The sequence below is a fragment of the Ovis aries genome, chromosome X (assembly GCF_016772045.2).
Source record: "Ovis aries strain OAR_USU_Benz2616 breed Rambouillet chromosome X, ARS-UI_Ramb_v3.0, whole genome shotgun sequence".
Lineage (NCBI taxonomy): Eukaryota > Metazoa > Chordata > Mammalia > Artiodactyla > Bovidae > Ovis > Ovis aries.
This window is the reverse complement of record NC_056080.1, coordinates 8,642,384-8,663,800: the sequence shown is the minus strand read 5'-3', so window position 1 is coordinate 8,663,800 and position 21,417 is coordinate 8,642,384. Positions and strand designations below refer to the sequence as shown.

General features: G+C 42.0%; 1 protein-coding gene across 8 annotated transcripts in view; it reads left to right on the top strand.

Moving 5' to 3' along the window:
* The window catches only part of MID1 (midline 1), a 412,936-nt gene that overhangs the window by 212,714 nt on the left and 178,805 nt on the right, over nt 1-21,417 (top strand). For 2 of the 8 annotated variants that reach the window (XM_004021900.5, XM_004021899.5), the window contains exon 1: nt 2,224-2,476. The exons of the other annotated variants lie outside the window; for them this stretch is intronic. The gene's annotated coding sequence lies outside the window, so the exon portion shown is untranslated. Of the gene's footprint in view, nt 1-2,223; nt 2,477-21,417 lie in introns of those variants that run through there. 8 annotated transcript variants of the gene reach the window in all.

Here is a 21,417-nt window from a genome sequence, read left to right as displayed (position 1 = left end):
TCCCTAGAGAAGGAAATGGCAACCCACTCTACTATTCTTGCCTGGAGTATCCCATGGACAGAGGAGCCTGGTCGGCTACAGTCCATGGGGTTGCAAAGAGCCGGGCACACTGAGCGAGTAAACAACAACAATGACGACAAATCTTGCCTTTTTTTTTTTTTAAAGAGCTGGTTGTCAAACATTTACCAACACACCACTGAATGTCTATAAACTACAGAGTGAAAAGAAGGGATTACTTTGTCTTGGGACATTTGGGGAAGCCACAAAATAGTGGTGACATTCTGACCTTGTAGGATGCAGTAGGAATGGGCCAAAGGAGAGGAAAGATGGATGAAACTTTGACAGGGCACAGAGCCTGTGAGTGGAAATCCAAACTCATATTTTCCTCAGAGGTGATGACAGCATAAGGCAAATGCAATCGTGAGAAGCTTCTGTTGAAGGTGATAAAAAGATATGCCTTGGGACTTCACTCTGGTGATATTTCAAGGCAGCAGCCCTGGGTAATTTCCTGTGTCCTGGGGCTCAGGGTATACCTAGGGCAGGAACAGGTACAGTATTTTTTTGAAGTGAATCAGAGCCCTCTGCACTTGAATAAGATGCAGATTCCCAGGCTTCTCCTCAAACCTATTGATCAAATTCCCTTGGAGTCACAGGCCCAGGACTGGCACTTTTTCACAGTGTCCCCAGAAGTTTCCTTGGACAGTTAAGTTGGAGAACCAGTATTTTTGTTTTGTTTTTGAAAATGAGTATTTCAAAGGCAGTCCATCAGTGATTCTCCATTGGGCATGATTTCTCCCTTGGTGTTGTCTGGAGACATTACTGATTGTCATGACTGTGGAAGGGTTCCTTGTATCTGGTGGCCTGAGGCTAGAGACACTGCTGGACATCCCCCAGTGCACAGCACAGCGCCCCCCCCCCCCAGCGGAGAATGATCTGACCCCAAATGTCAATAGGGTTGAGGCTCAGAAACCCTGGTCTAGGCCCTGTAGTAAATACATGAAGAGGACTGAAGTCAGGTTGTGTCACTGGGTGGTTCCTTACCTTGCTAAGGTGGGGGGCTGGAATGGGGTTATGGACCTCCATGTCCAGATATGGGGCCGCTAAGTTTTCTTGGAACTGGGCAGAGCAGACATCTGCTGAATCCATACAGATGATACGCTGGAAGCTGCTCATTCATTGATTTGCTAAGCTTTTTCTTTTTTTTCTCCCCTCTGATACCAAAAATTTTTTTCTTTATTGAATTATTCTCACAAAATTTTTGCTACTTCTTTGGGAAAAAGCGTTGCTCAGCTTGTGCTGGTTATTTTTTTTTTTTCCATCCAAAAAACAGAGTGACGTTGAGACCATATTGCTTAAGAATTGAAAAGCGTTCCTGTTTATAGAAAATACAGAAAGCAAACTTTGGATATTCTTTTTCAAAGAATTTAAGTTTAAATTACAAACTTAAAACTTCAGGGTTTAAGTGTGTAAGAAGTCAGCTTTCTTACTGAGATCCTGTCCAGCTTGTCTCTTTGAATAAGTTCACCAGGGTGAACTTGAGTGAAAGGTAGACACAAGTCTTTAATTTTTTTTTCTTCTTAACCAAACCTCAGTGCCTATTTTTCTAATAACAGTTTTATTTAAAATTGTGCCTTGGGCCCTTATTGGGTAAAGATTCTTGTTAATTTCCCATGTTTCAGCAGACTTGCGTGCCGGTTCCCATTAAGATCTGTCTCTTAGATGCAAAGTTCATCTATATGGAAGCGAGGTGGATGACATCCACCCCCACCCCCCACCCCGAGTGCTGGTTTCGGTTCAGGTGTTCTGAGTAACAATTAGGTTTCCTCCCCAGTGTTCGGTGCGAGATACCCTTTTCGAAATCCGCCTGGGTCCTGCGTGTGGCACTTTTCTGCTTACAGTCGTTTTGTCCCTCTCAAATGCTTGCGTGCTTTTAGGGAGCTCTTAAAAGGCCAGGCCTTAAGCTAGTTAAGCTTTGAGGCGAGCCGGAGCTGTGAGATAAGAATAGAACGCATCTTTTACTCCGGGAGCTGGGGAGGCTGTTTCCAGCTGCTTCCAGTCATTGAAATCCTGAAAGCTCTCTAATCCTCGCGGAGGCAGCCCCTCCGGCTCCCAGGGCCCACCCCCTTCTCCTGATTGGCGAGGCTCCTCCGGGGCCCCCGCCAGCCACCTACGACGTCTCTGAGACCCAATTTGAAATAAGAGCCAGGCGGTCCCCGCTTCCCTGCGCCCGACTTTTCATAGGCTGGGAAGCGAAGCTTGAGAAACTTGACGTTGTCTTGGGCAGAGTGCGTGTAGCAACAGATCAAAGGAAAAAGGGGAAGAAAACGTGTTCTCAGCTGCCTGGCGAACTCGCTGAGTTGCTTTTGTCTTGCGGGCTTCTGCTGGCTTTGGTGTTTCCCCTCGGAAGACCGCGGCGTGGGCTTCCAGGCGGCTCGCTCCCTGCTGGATGGGTGATGGAACTCTAAAAATGAGGCAGGTGAGCTCCGGGGGCTGCAGGGGCGGGAGGAGAGGGAGGGCGCAGCGTGGGACCCCTGGGATGTGACTCTGGAGGGCTGGCCGGATGAGCAGATGCCTGGCCGAATGGTTCCATTTGGCGGAAGAACGGGGCTGCCTTTTCCTAAAGTAACCCATGAAGCAGATCTCCTGAGGTTCCCCCCACTTCTGCCTCTAATGGGGATTGGCGATGTCAGGCAGTCATTGTAAAAGGCTTAAACGCGGTTCGTAGAACATGTAAATCACTTCTAGTTTGCGGTGGCTGGAAGGTATTGTTCGAGATCTATCTGAAGCTCTGAGGCTCTTTCCTGTGCTTTGGGTGAGAATAAAGACAACGGAATATCCTGAAAAAGAATTGAAGGGGGCCTCTTATCTCGTTTGGGCTTCCCATCCTGAGCACTTACTGTGTTTATGGCTGCGAAGGTGGCACCAGCCCGAAATGAGCAGACAGCCCTTCCAGGAAAATTGCGTTTTCTGTTCTAGCAGTTTTGAAACTGTTATTGCTTCTGGACAGGAGAGGACAGCCCTGAGAGTAGCGAGCTGAGTGAGAAAGGGCTCGGGGATTACTTCCAGGAGTCTTTGAAAAGAATTCTAAACCAGCAGCTTCTTCCGTGGCCGCGGGGCATGATGATAAAATTTCTTATCAGCCTAAGTCGAGGTTTATAGCTCTGCCTGTAAGAAAAGCAAAAAGTGAGTGTACAAAGCCAAGAAAAGGGTGTGATTTATAACAACCAAAGTTATAGAAGAATCTTATGTCAATATTTCGGTATCAAGATCCGTGCTCCTATAAGGGGCAGAGAAACTGGAAAAACATGTAGTAGGCTGGCAAGGGCAGAAAACTCCGAGAGGAGTGATATTGACTTTGCCAGCTCTAAGTAAATGTGGGTGGGAAAAGTTAGCATCCATGTGACCACCAGGAAAACTCTGCACTTTCTTCTAAGTGGGTTGGGCATTCCCCACCCTGTGCGCTTTGGGGTAAGTGAGTTGCATAAGGAGCAAACTTTCTGTTTTGGGGCTGGAGCGAGGGGGTTAGAACTTTCCCTTTCCTGTAGTCTAGGGCAGTGAAGCAGAGCCCCCTCTGTACGATCCAGTTTCTAAAAGACCCTCTGCCTTCTTGCCTCCTTGCCTGCTCACTAAGTAAGTGTGCTTGCTTGGCAAGTGGCAGGGAGTGCAGAAAAGTAGGCTTACACTCGCAAACACTTGTGTGTTTTCAGTGAACTGCTCTTCCTCTTCCTGGAGACTGGGGCTGTTGATCAGTTTCAAGTTCTGCAAACTCACAGTTTGACCCCCCTTCTTTTTCTGTTGAGCAGTCCTCATAGGATGAGGGAAAGAAGCAAGAAGCCTAAATGGAAAGGATTTAGCCAAAGGAAAAAGGAACACAAAACATTTTTGACAAAGGTCCTGGTCTGGAACAAAGAAGTCATTTGATCCGTTGCAGAGCCACCTGTCCTCTTGGTATCTGAGCTCACTTTTCAGAATCCCTGTTCCCACACAATTCCTCTGGAATGGAGGCACTCCCTGTGGATGCCAGAGGCATGCTGTCCGAAGCTTGGCACAGGTTTTCCCATGCCTTGCTCCTTGTGGCATTCGCATAAATTGGACTTCAGCCCAGTCATGAAGTTTTAAGGGTACACATGGAGTAACTCAGTCATTTAATGAATGAGCAGCTTTTCACCCTATAACTGTATGTCCAGTAATTTTTTTGGCCTGTTTGGTACTTGAAAAGAGGGTGGACTAGGGGTGGGATGACAGACAGGGAAGTAAGTGGGGGGCGTGGAGTCAGGACTCTTTGGAAGAATCTAGGCAGTTTCAGCGACTCGGGAATCTGACACATTGTTCTGCAACAGGAATGTGGAGGGGAATGAGATGGTGGAGTTACTGGCTTGGATTAAGCCCAACTTGATACGAGTTTCTCTTCGGGGGAAACTCGTCCAGGTGAGGGTGACTCGCACCCACCCATGAATTTGTCATCTCAGCCCGGCAGCTCCAGCTGGGCTTGCAGGGTTAACTATCAAAGAGACCCATGTGTCACCAGCTCAGCAATGAAATCCAATCTCTTCCCCGAGGAGTGATCCATCCCCAGGGCTGCACATACTCTGAACAATGGCGTGGCAGCCAAGAGACCCCCGCCCTTGACTAGCCACAGCGGTTAGCCATAAATGGCCAGCAGAATTAGAAAGCTGCCTGACTGGCCATGAGATTCAGAGGGGTTTTGCCTTTTGCCAGGTGGGAGGAAGAAGAACTGGTGCAGAGGGATAGTGTTCTTTGAGGATTCCTAAAGTTACGCTGAGTTGGGCCAAAAGAAAAGGGTGAACCTGATTTGCCTCTATCAGGAAGTCATTTTAAAGTGTGTGCCAACCTTTCTCTCCCCACTGATCATAAATGGGAAACTTCTGAAACTTCCTTGAGCAGGAATTTGCTGTGTTCCCAGGCAAAAAGAAAGGCACGGCCACCTGTTCAAGCAGCCCAGCCAAAAACAACAGGTTTGCCTGTGGCATTCCCACAACTGCAGATGCCCTCCTCAAATGGCACACCACCCATTGTCCCTGCAAATGAGAAGACCAAATAATTGTCTCCCGAGCTAGGGGAAAAAAATCAGGTTCTTCAGACAACATTGCCTACCAGATGTATTTTGGGTCTTTAATACGTGATGATTTTAGGAAATACTCCAAGAAAAGAGGGTGCTCACTCTATTTCTGATGACCTGAAATCATTGCAGTTGCCTGTAGCATGAAGGGAAAGAATGAGGTATTAACCAGCGCTTTAAGCAGCTGCTAAATTCTTGCATGGCTGGGATAGTGCTATTACAAGGAAGTTGTGACTCAGTTTGATCAGTTTTGCATTCTTCAAATTCGAATTAAAATGCCCAAGGACATCTGGTTTAATAAAGAATGTCTTTGTATTAGTCTTTCCTTTGAGGATTAGAGAGTCCTTTACAAACACGATCTATTTATTCTCTGCCATATCCCCAGGAGAGAATGAGATGGCAATTTGATCCTCATTGAAAAAAATGGTGAGGTGAAGGCAGAGAAAGGTGAAGTAGAGAGATACAAGGCAAAGTAGGTACAAGCCTGAGATGAATGCTACCCAGCCGGAAAGACAGCTTGCACAGGCTCAGAATGGCCAGTTAGTGGAGGGACTAAAGGCAACTCTCTTACAGCTTCCCTTTTCTTATTCTATGACCAGCATATATTGTCCCAAGTACGTTTTATGGTTTTCTTCATTTGAAAGTCAAGTCTATAAAAGTGTAAAAGGCATTTCTGTTCTCATTTGTCCCAACGTTGCGATCAGGCAGCTTTTATGACATCACCTAGACAGATACTGAAACTAACCAGAATTTAAAGTCTGTATCTGAGACATGGTCCTATCACCAGATACTGTAGGGTTTTTAAGTTTTTGCACATGGTTTGGAGGTCCAGTATCTTCAACACACCTTAGAATTTTCATTTATTCCCTACTATCTCTCCTTGGCAGGGAATTTTATAATTGTGGCTTGTTGTCAGATTAAAGATCTTTATTGGTCGTGTTGAAATAGTTTTTTCGAGTTGGCTTTTCCTTGCCATTTGTTAGGACCTGTGCTTGTAGTTTGCTTGACTAGGGACTGCATAGGCTGTGAGCAAATCCTTTAATTGATACTTGCATGTTATCCTCAGACATTCCAGCAAGTTTTAAGGCTAAGTGTGTATGTGGATGTCTCCTGGCTTTGATCCCTTGTGTGGTAAATAGACATTCAAGGTAGCCATGGCAACCTGGGCTGTGCATTGGTGAAAGAGGGGGATTTGGTCACTGGACAAAGAGTAATTTGTTTGATTAGAAAAAGGTGGGACAGATCAGGGCATTTTTTTTAAACCTGCGTGATTTAGGGATCACAGTTCATCCAAACCATTTAGATTTTTCTCAATAGGCAAAAAGAATGACTGGCTAACTGCAACCAGCGTATGTTGCCGACGTAAATACTTTTTTATCAAGTGGTTGCTACTTTCAAAAAGCTACTAATAAAATGAAAGGGAAGTCCAAAGTATTATATCAGTTTTCCTGTTGTACATAGTATGAATTTTCAGAGCTTGGTGGAATTTTAAAAAGAAATATCCAAAGCTGATTGGGCAGTGTGCATTTCAGTAATCCACCTGCAGAGGTCAGGCTTGAAGTGTCTATGGTGGAAGGCCAGGCACTGGACACCGCTGCTGGGAACTGGGATCAGTCAGAGAGAATTGTTCAGCTTTTTTGGAACAGTTAGTTAGCGATTCTTTAATCTTGTGACCAAAGCCACAGATGAAACTGAGTTCATTCAAGGAAGAGAATATCAAATACACCATGATTAAAGAAAGGGCTCCAAAAGCCAGGTCAAATAGGAATCTAATCTCCATTAAGATACAGAACAGTTTATCAACACAATGCTTTTTGGCTCATTATCAACTCCTTTTATTTCACATGAAACCCATCCCTGAGGTTTTGTTGTAGAAGATTGTTTGCCTTGTTTTATGAAGTGGCATAGAAATTCCTTTAAATGGAAGGACAAAATATTAGGGACTCTTCCAGATCCATGTGAACTTTCTTCCCTCCAGGGAAAGATATTTCATTGACATGAGCAGGAAAGTTAATGCCTACGGAAGGTCATGTGATGTTAAAGAGGTCAGAAAATTTGAGGCACAGAAAAAAAAATAATGCTAAGGGAGGACTTGGCTGTAAAACAAAGAAAAACCACAAAACCTTAATAACTTACGTGCTTTGTGCTATAAAAGAGAAGTTCTCGGTAAAAAGAGCAACAACAACAACAAAAAGGAAGAGGTGCTGATCATTAGCAGTAGATTTTTATATGTAGTCAAATATTTATGATGTTGTTTAATTGCTAAGTTGTCTTCGACTCTTTTGCAACCCCATGGACTGTAGCCCACCAGGCTTCTCTGTCCATGGGATTTCCCAGACAAGATTCCTGGAGTGGGTTGCCATTTCCTTCTCCACTATTTATGACGAAATAGTACAGAAAGGAGAAATAATATACAGATTCTCCTTCATTTCTTATATTATTCAAAGACATTTACTGAGTGCTTACAGAGTTAGTATATTCATAGTTCATTCAGTAAAACTACCCTGATTCCCTGGAGACTCAGCAGTAAAGAATCCACCTGCCAATGCAGGAGACTTGGGTTCCATCCCTGGGTCAGAAAGATCCCCTGGAGGAGGGCATGGCAAACCACTCCAGTATTCTTGCCCAGAAAATCCTATGGACACAGGGGCCTGGTGGGCTATAGTCCATGGGGTCGAGAAACAGTCAGATACAACTTAGTGACTAAACACCGATGACAACAACAATAGATGATTATTATAGGCCAAGCCACTTTTGGGTTGCAGACATGATTTTGATACAGGCCCTGAGCTCAAAGAACTTTTAATTTTATGTCTACTTTATTATACCAATAGCACAGTATAAGTTATGCATTGGTAAAATGCCTGCTCATTAATAACTATAATTATATGATTAAGAATTCACTGAATAAATTGGTGGTAGCCAAAACTTTACTGAACTGAGAAAGCTTGAGAAAGGATTTGTAATTGTGAGATTTAATTTTTACCCACATATCCATTTGTGGGAATGTATGAATTTTTAGTTTAAATAAATGTATGCTAATTAGTAAACAGTCATTTAATTCATTTTTCTCAATAGGGAAAAATAACTCATAGGTGGTGGTCCCCCAAATCTAGGAATGCGTGATGTTCTCAGAGTTTGTTGTTTGAAACCCAGAACACTTTCCAGTGAGAAATGGTGCCTAATTGGGAATAAAATAATATTTTAAAAAGTAACCAGTCTGATTAATGACAGATGAAGTTCTGCATTTTGAGGGCACGCCTCCACGTTGTACAGGATGGAACATAGAGAAAGGGTTGTATACTTTCGGTAATAGGCCAGTCTTAAAATACCTGAGGTAGGTAAAGTTTGCACTAGTTTTCACCTTTTTCCACGTTTCTAGTATCCTCTGGGTCGCACTGGGATATCTCTCCTAGACATATCCTAAAACCCAATCAACCGAGCTTCCATCATTGCTTCTTCTTCCCTCCCTCCCCTCCCCCACCTCCAAACCACACTCTTGTTTCCTCTAGACAATGGTCTTGACCAGATGTTGGGATAAAAGCGAGGTGAATGTGCTAAAGCTCATGACTCTTTGCCCTTTAACCCCCAGGATGAATCTTTTTTTTTTTTTTTCTGGACAAATCTTTAATTGGGGACATAGCAGGCACTAGAGCCTGGAGCTGCAGAAATCACAAATGCCCTTTCAGGGACAATATTTGTGGGCAGGGTCATGCCTTGGGCAGACAGGACTTGCTGGTGTGTGTGCCCATGGTCAGACTTCTTCACTAGTTCTTTTCTCAGCATCCTGCCTGAATTTCTGGACTCCCTGGGGTCTTTGTGAGTGACACCTAGGGGGCCAAGTGAGGGGAGTGATGTCATTTGTGGGTTTGTTGTTTGTAAGTACAGGCTTTGTACGCTGAGCACTGTCTTCTTGGATCAGAGTAAATGGAAAGGATATAGCTGCAACTTTCTCTTATCCACACAAGTATTGGAAATGGTGTATTTATTTCCAGTTATTCCTTTGTCTGCCTGTCTTGGGACTGAGTAAGTCAAGAGCATGAGTTAAAATACCTGTTAACACATTATTGACCAGAAGATTTTTTGCAGAAGCTAATGCCTGTGGCTGGTGATTTGTTTTGTAAGTGAATGTTGAAACATCTCAAGTCAATAACGTTTGGGTAATAATAGATGTATTCATACATCTCTGGTCAGTAAGTTGTTCATTACCTTGAAAGCTCAAGTCCAAGCACAGTGCCTGACTCACAATAAGAATCCATAAATATTTTTTGCCATTTGCAGCAACATGGATGAACCTAGGGATTGTCCTATTAAATGAAGTCAGCCAGACAGAAAGAAGCATCATGATATTGCTTACATTGTGGAATATTTTAAAAAAATGAAATTATATACAAAGCCAAAATAGGCCCACAGACATAGGAAACAAACTTACAGTTAGTTACAAAAGAGAAAAGGAGGGGATGAATTAGGAGTTTGGAATGACTGTATACACACTACTATATATAAAATAGATAATCAGCACAGGGAACTATACTCAATATTTTGTAATATCCTATAAGGGAAAAGAATCAGAAAAAAAATAGTTGTTTAGTCACTGAGGCATGTCTGACTCCTTGTGACCCCATAGACTGCAGCATACGAGGCTTCCCTGTCTTTCACCATTTCCTGGAGTTTGCTCAAACTCATATTCATCGAGTCGGTGATGCCATCCAACCATCTCATCCTCTGTCGTCCCCTTCTCCTCCTGCCTTCAATCTTTCCCAGCATCAGAATCTTTTCCAGTGAATCAGCTCTTCGCATCAGGTGGGCAAAGTAGTGGAGCTTCAGTTTCAGCTGAGTCCCTTCAATGAACATTCAGGATTGATTTCCTTTAGGATTGACTGGTTTGATCTCCTTGCAGTCCAAGGGACATTCAAGAATCTTCTCCAGCACCACAATTTGAAAGCATCAATTTTCTGAAACTCAACGTTCTATGGTCCAACTCTTATATCCATACATGACTACTGGAAGAACAATAGCTTGAACTATATGGACCTTTGTTGGCAAAGTGATGTCTCTGCTTTTTAATATGCTTTCTAGGTTCATTATAGCTTTTCTTCCTGGGAGCAAGTGTCTTTTAATTTCATAGCTGCAGTCACCATCTGCAGTGATTTTGGAGCCCAAGAAAATAAAATTTGTCACTGTTTCCACTGTTTCCCCATCTATTTGCCGTGAAGTGATTGGACCAGATGCCATGATCTTATTTTTTTAAATGTTGAGTGTTAAGCCGGCTTTTTCACTCTCCTCTCTCACTCGCATCAAGAAGCTCTTTAGTTCCTCTTTGCTTTCTCCTATCAGAGTGGTGTCATCTGCATATCTGAGGTTATTGATATTTCTTCAGGCAATCTTGATTTTTAGCTTGTGCTTTATCCAGCCCAGCATTTCACATGATGTACTCTGCATATAAGTTAAATAAGCAGGGTGACAGTATACAGCCTTGACGGACTCCTTTCCCAGTTTTGAACCAGTGTGTTGTTCCACGTCCTGTTCTAACTGTTGTTTCTTGACCTGCATACAGATTTCTCAGGAGGAGGCAAGTAAGGTGGTCTGGTATTCCCATCTCTTAAAGAATGTTCCACAGTTTGCTGTGATCCACACAGTCAAAGGCTTTAGTCAGTGTAGCAGATGTAGATGTTTTTCTGGAATTCCCTTGCTTTTTCTATGATCCAACGGATGTTAGCAATTTGATTTCTGGTTCCTCTGCCTTTTCTAAATTCAGCTTGTACATCTGGAAGTTCTTGGTTCATGCACTGCTGAAGCCTAGCTTGAAGGATTTTGAGCATTACCTCAAAAAAATAGTGATACGTATGTGTGTGTATGATTCATTTGGCTGTACGGCTGATAATAACACAACATTGTAAATCAACTATACTTCAATAAAAAATAAAATTTTAAAAATAAATATTTTTCAGGTGCATCCTGGATGAATTTTGACAGGAAAGAAAATGGAAAATGCTCTTTAAGATCAACAGAGTATGAGAAAGAAAGGGCATTAGAAAGGTTGGGGGAACAGCATGAACTGAATAGACTGCCGCTAGAGAAAAATGAAAATAGTTTGCCATTGCTTAACCACCTAGGCCTCCCGGTTGTGTTCTGCATGAGGCCACAACTCAGAGTGTGGCAGGTAGCTTGTCTTATGGGGCTACAGAAGTAATTAAGAAAGGGACATGTCCTCCAACAGCTCAAAGCCTAAAAACAAAGATGGAATCTGCTGCTTGCACTCATTGAGCCAAACCTGATGTTTTAGCCTTTGCTCCATGTACAGTGGGTTTATTTTGCCAGGTGAGTGGCATGTCCGAGGTGACTCAGCAACTGAGAGCCTATTTCTGGAAGGACTCTGAACTCTTCCACTTTATCTCATGCATATGGCAGCCACATTTTCTGCAGTGAAGCTCAAGTCATATGCTGGACACAGCATTTTCACTGTTTCTGGTGTTATAGACTATCTGAGAGTTATGGTTAAAATGATGAAATAGAAATTTCTGAGAGATTGAGTGGTTTATGGAGACAACAGGACTAATACATTTTCAAAGGGTCCATATGGTAGACTGTGTTATCTGTTATCTATCCAGTTGTGAAGTGTGCCTTCAGTTGTATGTATTTTGAAGTGATCTTCCCTAAACAATTAGGAGAAAAGGAGCTGTTTGACAGATGGAGTGCCCTGCTGAGTTCCCAGTAGCTAGATGAATGGCCAGATAAGGCGAAATGTAAATGAAAGACGTCACCCAATATTAGAAGTCTACACAGGATCAAGTCTCCTATAGGAGATATGTTAGGAATTCAGACAAAAAGTGCTGATTAAAAGTTCAGCATTTGTGGGGTAAAGTGTTAGTACAGAGGAATGCATTACATTCTATGAGGGAGCAAAGTTTACATTTAGAACAGGTGTCTCCTAGATTCCCCATCTTATTCTCTATTGACTGTACCACATGCCTTCTAATTTGGATGTTTCGGGATCACGTGCTAATTTAATGTGCTAGTAAGTTCCAACAAATTGGCTAATAGGTTGATGGTTTATAATGAGTCAAGAATCAGCAAAGATTGTATCACTTTTAGGAGAAAATACTATCCAAAAAATCCAAGTAGTCTTGTTCTGTGGGTTTTTTTGGACCATGCCACAGGGCACATGGGGTCTTTGTTCCTAGACCAGGGATCGAACCTGTGCCCCCTACACTGACAGTGCAGAGTCTTAACCACTGGACCGCCAGAGTCCCCCAAGTAGTCTTATATTTAATTTTGTGCTATTTTGTCTATATACTCTTGGCTCTGATTTTTGATACATATGCAAATGTCAGAGAGGAACAACTGGGAGGTTTATGTTTCCAAAGAAGAAAGTTTAAGGAGTGAGATGAGTCCTTGTGTGTGTCTGTGTGTGTGTGTTTTTTAACAAATGAGTCAGCTGAGCTTTGTGGAAATAGTTTAGGAAAGTGAAATGGGAACAATTAGAAGGGAGAAGAAAGTGTGCGTTGTTTCAGTCAACCTATGGGGAAAGTGGAATAGAAAAATTGTCTATTCGGTAAGTGACTTGGTTTCTTTCATCGGTCAGTGTTTCAAGCAGATTTCTAAAGAAATAGTGATGAGGCATCCCTTTGCATATGGCTGTGAGCTAAAGAAGGAAACCAAGTTGTAATAATTGATAGAAAGAAGTAAGTATGGCTTTCTGAGTAGAGAAAAACATGATAGTAGACTATTCAGTAATGAATATTTATTGCTTAATACTTCTTAGCCTGGAAGAGACACTTTCTGAATATTTTGAACAGTTCCCCTTTCTAATATTTAAGCTGTCAGAGTTGAACAGTTCACATGTAAACTACATTGTTTTGGTTTAACTAACAAAGAGTGATAAGACGTGAATAGTTTGTGACAGCCCGAACATTGATAACAGAAGACATTAATGCCTGCAGACACAGCCTACATGGTAAGATTCTGGGAGCAAAAATGCTTATTATGTTAGGCCAACGTGCTTTGACCTAGTTTTGCTTTTCTGCTTGGAAATTATGTCAGAATTCGTTACATCATCCTTGTGGATGAGCAATTGTATTTTCTTGTTTATTTCAGCATCATTTTATTCGGTTGTGTATTTACTTCTGACCTCCAAGAAGACAAACTAATCCTCATTGACTTGCCTTTTCCTTTTGAAATGAGTCTCCTGCATGCTAAAGAGAGAGGATTTTATGTATTAACAAAACAATCTAGGATGCAGTCTTCAAAGACATGAATTTCTCCTTGATGGGAGCCACAACTGCCCTCTTGAAGGCTCTAAGAGGCCAAGTAGTTTCCCTTTCTTTGTCTTATGGGAATGGTTCAGATTACTGTGCCAGAGTTGAATAACAAAAAAATTAAACAAGACAGGGAGGTTGATGGGGTACTTCTCAGCCCATCATCTTTAAGTTTGTCCATTGCATATTTCTGCTTTCTTCATCCAGTCAAAAGTAGCCTGACATATTTTTCCTATTTAACATTTTTATTGAATAATTTTCGAAATGAATTATTTCCTCAGTTGATTTCAAACACATTTCCCCCTTGCCATTTAATACTTTGTATCACGAGGGGAAAGAACCGTTTAATTCTTTCATACATTTATGAATTCAAATCTTCAAAGAGTGTGAGTTCTTCCACTGATCCATTGACGTCGAATTTACAAGTATAATTTGCTACCAAAAGACCTTGAACGGTTTTTGGTGCGCACGTTTTGGCATTCCTTATTAACAAATGTAATCAGGCAAAAGCCCGCAAGAATATGTATTCGTGGTTCCTCTTGAAAAATCGACCATTTGCTCTTGTTTTCTAATGAAATCCCTTTGTTGTTAGATCCTTTGCACATCCGGTGTCTGAAGGCAGAAAACCTAAGAAGGGAGTGTCCCCTTCAAAGCATTCCCAAACCCACTGAATTTTAACCAGGTAAATTGCTGATTAGCTATGGATCATTTAAAGAAACAGTATGAAAGTCATTGGGACAGACGCAAGCCCTAACGGTGATCCCAGGGTGCTTCAGAAGTTGATTGAAACAGTAAACGCAGAGGCTTCTTTTCCTCAGCTGGTCCTTAAGCTAATTTGAATACAAGCATCTTGAAGAAAAACTTCTTCAGAAGATTTCTGGGACCCCTAATTGGTATACAAACACTGTCACTTCTAAGCTACCTAAAATGTGAAATAGACTCTGCAGCTCCTATGGTGATACTCATTTCCAGGTGTGGATGGTACACTCCCAGCATTTTTTTGTTATTATCACAGACAGATACAAATATTTCCCTCATCTTACAGAAACACTGGCCTTCTGTATAGCCTACATGCACCCTATTTTCTTCTGCTTTGTAATTTATTCTGGAGATGTTTTCATAACAGTGTACTTCAACAACTGCATAATGTTCTATAGTACAGCATATCATAATTTATTTCATTCTTCCCTACTGGTCACATTGGTTGTGTCCAGTCTTTTTTAAAATTTATTTTTGATCAGAGTATAATTCTCAAGTGGCACTAGCAGTAAAGAACCCGCCTGCCAATGCAGGAGATGCAAGAGACATGGGTTCGATCCCTGAGGTGGGAAGATCCCTGGAGGAGGAAATGGCAACCTGCTCCAGTATTCTTGCCTAGGAAATTACATGGACTGAGGAACCTGGTGGGTTACAGTCCACAGGGTCACCAAGAGTCGGGTACGACTGAGCTCACACACATGCACACACATAATTGTTTTACAGTGCAGTGTTGGTTTCTGCTGTACCACAGTGTGAACCAGCCATAAGAAGGCATATAACCCCTCCCTCTTGAGCCTCCTTCCTACCCACCCACCCTCACGCCATCCCACCCCTCCAGGTTGCCACAGAGCAGCAGTTTCCTGTGTTATGCAGCAGCTTCCCACCAGCCAGCTATTTCACACATGGTAGCGTATGTATGTCAGTGCCACTCTCTTAGTTGGTCCCAACTTCTCCTTCCGTGCTATGTCCACAGATCCGTTCTCTACATCTGCATCTCTATTCCTGCCCTGCAGATGGGTTCATCAGTACCATTTTTGTAGATTCCAGTGTGTCCAGTCTTTTGCCATGAAAACAGTGTATACAGACAAGCCTTGTGCATTGGTCAGTTTGTGTGGGACAGATGTATCTGTATTGTAAATCCCTAGAAATGGAATTTCTGGGTCAAAAGCTACATGGTAGTTTCTAACTTTGATCAGTCAGTGAAGTTGCCTAGTCAGGGTACGTGCGTGCTTCCTCAGGGCCTCCTCAGGACAGTGCGTTGTCTGCCTTGGGCATCTTTGTCTATTTCCTACTGGAAAAGAGGTCATGCTGTGTACATTTCTCTTCTGAGTGATGTTGAGCATCTTTGCATATACTTCAGCACTATTTGCATTTCTTGTGCAATGTCTGTTCACGTCTTCCACTTCAGATTGTTTTTGATGTTCATTTTTCAGGCTACGTACCTTTATCATCATTCACCAAGGAGATCTAGCTTGTTGACTTTCCCCAAGTATGTTCGAAATAAGCCAAAAGGGGATCCTGTAGTCATGTAGCTAATTCTAATGATTTTCTGTGAATGGAAGTGGGGCTGGTTCACAGCAAACATTCATGCGAGAGTCTGGATTTCTAGCCCTGTTGGTCATTTCCTCTTGCACTCTGTAGCCAGCCACTGTCAAGAGGCTGAACTTTGTAAAGCAGAGATAACCTCCACCATGTGGAAAGCTTGCTACTGAGGGTCTACTTTGGGGAGGATGCGTCTGTGATTAGTACTCAGTTTGTTGGAATTGTGACCATTTTCCAAGGAAATAAGGGCTTCCACTTGCAATACTTAAGATCTTGGAAAGTCTTTAAGGAAATAGTCTCCACTTTTCCTGTCAGATTGCAAAATGTCAAGATGCATCACAGATAAGAATGGTTTTAATATTTCTGCACAGCGTTGTTCTGTATCACCCATTTTGAAGACTGGGGCTTTATGATTTAGACCAACGAGAGAACTTTTGCTCTGGTCTGAGGTTTCAGTGTATGTTTTCTCATTTAGTACAGAAGATTATTTAGTGCTTAGAAATATGGACAAAAAGTCTTTATCACTTTATGGAAATGATCCTACTATTCAATCACGTATGATTGCTGTTACCGCCCCTGTAAAATGGAAATAAAATATAAGCAATAATCATAATACCTATAAGTTTGTTGTAAAGATTGAGTTGCTATTCATTTACCACTTAGAATAGCACCTGATACAGAGTCAGTACTACATGTGTATGTGTAGTTTTGGAAAAAAATATTTATTATTTATTTATATGGCTATGCTGGGTCTTTGTTGTGGCATGTGGGATCTTTAGTTGCAGACACGAACACTTAGTTGTGGCTTGTGGGGTCTAGTTCCCTGACCAGGGATCAAACCTGGGCCCCCTGCATCGGGAGTGTGGAGTCTTTAGTCATTGGACTACCAGGGAAGTCCCAAGTGTGTGTTAAGTAAAGTTAAAGAATGGTGGTTGTCAAGAATCGTGAAGAGTCTGAGACTTTATCGCACTTGCTCACCAGCCAACTTAGCTTGCCACTGTTTCTTGGTTGTTGGCAGAAAACATGAGACTCCTGGGTCAGACACAGAGGACTTACTACTCACAGCACAGCAAGTGGCATGAGCATCGTGTTCATGTCCTTGCCCCCCAAGTTTCCCAGAACAGGACAGAGGACCCCAGATGGATGTCCTGTGTGCAGAAGAATTGCCTCCCAGATGGGGCTCCTGAGCTGTGGAACTCTGGATTTCTTGTGATTGATAGGAAGCACACGCCTGCCCATTGCTCTGAGAGCTGACATGATCTCTATGTCCCAGGGTCATTAGATAAAAGATGATGAAAAGATTATCTGGAACAAAAGCCAGCAGCAGTGCCTTTGCTCCTAAGATGTGCAAAACGCAAGGGAGCCTTGAAAATTTTTTTCCCAAAAGTAGTCCAGTGAAGTATCTGGATCTTTGCTTCTCAGAGCCCTAAGAGTTCTACAGAACTACCCAGAGCTGAAAGAGGGAAGAGGTACAAGAGCAAGAACCGTCCTCTAGTTCCCTGCTTTTCCAGTAAGAAGAGCTTAGATGTGTTCTTCTGCTTTTCTCCTCTCCCAGAATGTTGGGCTTCTGGTTAAGACTTCCTTGGAACAAAGGGATCTTTCTTTAGGGAGAAAAAAAGAGAAAAAGAAAATGCCAGGTCCAGTACAGTGGTGTTTGACATTTTGACAGCGATAAAGTCATTGAGAGAATCACTCCAGGCAGCAGATTGGGAAGCACAGTATCAGAGGTCTTTTGGGTTGCCCCTGATGTACCACTTCCTAGCTCTGTGACCTTGGGCTGATGGCTTAAGCCTCCCAAATTTCCTTACATATAAAATGGAGATGCTATTACCATCTCCTGGGGTTTATGTAATAACTGAATGAAAAATGATATATAAAAAAATGAAGTATAAAGCACTTACAGTCTCTATTTGTTATATATCAGGCATTTAAGAAACATTTGGTTACTTCTCTTTTGGTGGAAACAGAGGGTTTCAGAGGAGTCTTTGTTTTATGGACATTTCCACCGGCTTAGCCATGGAATGAATACATACCTAGCCACACAGAGACATGCGTATGTAGACACATGTACAGGCAGTAGTGTAGTGTGTTATATGGATGTCATAATGCTCTCAAGGCATCTCTTCAGGCAAGTATCTACCTCTGTGTGTGCATACATATATAAAAATATCCCTGTAAAGTGTGAGAAAAGTCATTTGTTGCTGAAAAATATTCCATTGTAGGACCAACTCTCCTAATATGCTAAAATAATACCAAATCTCATTGATGAACGTGATCAATCATCATTAGTTTTCATAGGTAAAAGAAAATTACTCTGACATTTGTTAAAACAGTAAGGAAGACTTTTTTTTAGGAATACTGCAATAGCTGTAGGGGAGGGAAATCAGAATTCAACTCTGAATACAGCAGAGACAACTGGGAATCCATAGCCAATGAGCAGAGCAGAGGGATCCGTGGATGGAAAGGTGACTAAGAGGGGACATCAAGGGTAGGGGGATTCCTGCTAAACCAACTTAACAGGGTTCTTCCTGAAGACAGGCCACGGTGATCTGGTCTCAAGGGTAGGGGTTAACTCTACACGGACTTACCACAGGATCCTGCTAACGCTTGTAATGTACAGGCCCAGCCAGGACAGAGGTCAAGGTTGAGGCTTAGTGAAGAGGAGGGCTCAGAGGAGCCTGACTAAAGTTTGGTTGAGGAAAATCTTTGTCACAAAGCATCACCTAAGAAAGCTGTTCTTGCTCATCTTTTCTATTCTTAACAGTGGTTAGATTCTTTTGCGTATTATACATCTGATATTTAAAACTATCTCAGAAATGAAATACTAACACTCCTGTTTATGTAGTTATGTCCTGAAAAGAAAAGTGAAATACTGAGTGGAATAGTAAATACAAAAGGTAGAAGTGGAATGTATTTCTATATTCCAACTACATAGAAATGTATTTTATAGGGCAGGGTGCCTAGAATTACCATAAATTAGAGCTGCGACTCGAACACTGATCAACCCTACAACTGTGAATGTGGTTTTTGAATGCTCTTGCTTCCCAGGGCTCTGTTGATATAGGAAGATAGTTTTAAGGTTTTTTTCTGTTTTAAAATAATTCTAGAGCCATAGGAAATTGCAAAACAATATACAAGGAAGTTCTATGCACTCTTCCCCCACCTCATCCTCCATCTTGAACCTCTGGCAACCAATGAACTGTTCTCCATCTCTATAATTTTGACCTTTCAAGAATATTATATAAATATAGTCACATATAAGATTGGCTTTTTTTCACTCAGCATAATTCTCTAGAGGTTCATCCAAGTTGTGTCTGTCAGTGGTTGTTGTGGTTTAGTCGCTGAATCATGTCCAACTCTTTGCAACCCTGTGGACTGTAGTGTGCCAGGCTCCTCTGTCCATGGGCTTCTCTAGGCAAGAATACTGGAGTGGGTTGCCATTCCCTTCTGCAGGGGATCTTCCCAGCCCTGGGATCGAACCCAGGTCTCCTGCATTGCAGGCAGATTCGTTACCCTTTGAGCCACCAGAGAAGCCCTGTTTACTTATTTATTTATATGGCTGTGCCAGGTTTTAGCTGTGGTGCAAGATCTGGATCTAGTTCCCTGACCAGGAATCAAACTGGGTCCACGTTCTAACCTTATTGTTATTTTAGCCATTCTAGTAGATATATAGTAGTATCACACTTGTGTTTGTCTTTTAAAAGGTAAAGAAATATGTCATAATCTAGTGTAGGTGTGTTCATGTCTCCCAGGTAACATCCTCACACCCAAATGGGCCTATTTCCCAGGTTTGGCTGTCCATCTGGGCACTGCTGCTAACTACTAATCTCTTCAAATGTATTTTTTCCATATTATGGTGGAAGATTAGTGCTTCATGGAGAAATATAACAGCCCTTGCTTCTTAAGTAGCTTATACTCAGTGCTTAAAATATGAATTGAACACACAAAATGAAATCAGACTTCATCTGTGTGGTTTTTGTTTTACTTTGTATTGATGTTTTATCACTTATGCTAATTATCATGATTATTTTAACAGATATACAATCAAGCAGATAATAAAATATCTTTAAAAAATGAGTTATATCTTACGTATGTGCATAGAAAATTTTACTGAGCAATTAATTTGAGTTTCTGCTTTGACCTGTTTCTCTTAATTCTCTAATAGTAGAGGTTTTAAGGCATTTAAAGAACTTTAAAGCAGGCAAGAGAAAATGAAGTTGGTTTTTAAAATTTGAATCATATGGTAAAAACAATTTATTATTTGTCATACTCCATTAAAACTATTTACTTGATTTTATTTTACTAACTTTTGGCCGTGCTGGGTCTTTGCTGCTGTGCATGGCTTTCCCTAGTTGTGGAGAACTGGGTGCACTCTCTAGTTGCATTGACAGGCTTCTTATTCTGGTGACTTCTCTTTCTGTGGAGCACAGGCTCTAGGGCTCATGAGCTCCAGTAGTTGTGGCACCCTGGGCTTAGTTGCTTGGCATCATGTGGAATCTTCCCAGACCAGAGGTTGAACCCATGTGCCCCGCATTGCAAGGTGGATTTTTAACCTCCAGGAAAGCCCATACTCCATTTTTTTCCCTTTAAATTATATTTATAAGGTACAAGTATGCTTTATGCTTATTATATCTTAATATATTACATAAATATAATTTTCTATTTTAGAATTAAACGACAGTAAAAATGATTATTGTATGAAATACTATTAGTGGTAGATTCTTAGTATTAGAATTAAAATCTATATTTTATATATACATATAAATTACAAGGTACCTGAAAATAGGATAAACTACAACCACCTGTGAAAATTAAATGTTCCTCTATCAGTTATACCATTTCAATTCAACTTCATTCTTCACCCTTCCTTAATTTTATTGGGCTTCTCTAGTGGCTCAGATGGTAAAGAATGTGCCTGTAAGAGACCTAGGTTTGATTCCTGGATTGGAAAGATCCCCTGGAGAAAGAAATGGCAACCCACTCCAGTATTCTTGCCTGGAGAATTCCATGGACAGAGGAGTCTGGTGGGCTTCAGTCCATGGGGTCACAAAGAGTCGAACATGACTGAGTGACTTTCACTTTCATTTTATTACTAATAGGATATAAGTTGTTACAGTGTGCTTAAGAATTTGGACCACAGTTCAGTGCAGTCACTCAGTTGTGTCCGACTGATTCTTTGTGACCCCATGAACCGCAGCACACCAGGCCTCCCTGTCCATCACCAACTCCCGGAGTCCACCCAAACTCATGTCCATTGAGTCAGTGATGCCATCCAGCCATCTCATTCTCTGTCGTCCCCTTCTCCTCCTGCCCTCAATCTTTCCCAGCATCAGGGTCTTTTCCAATGAGTCAGCTCTTCGCATGAGGTGGGCAAAGTACTGGAGTTTCAGCTTCAACATCAGTCCTTCCAGCGAACACCCAGGACCGATCTCCTTTAGGATGGACTGGTTGGATCTCCTTGCAGTCCAAGGGACTCTCAAGAGTCTTCTCCAACACCACAGTTCAAAAGCATCAATTCTTCGGCGCTCAGCTTTCTTCATAGTCCAACTCTCACATCCATACATGACCACTGGAAAACCATAGCCTTGACTAGACGGACCTTTGTTGGCAAAGTAATGTCTCTGCTTTTGAATATGCTGTCTAGGTTGGTCACAACTTTTCTTCCAAGGAGTAGGCGTCTTTTAATTTCATGGCTGCAGTCACCATCTGCAGTGATTTTGGAGCCCAGAAAAATAAAGTCTGACACTCTTTCCACTGTTTCCCCATCTATTTGCTATG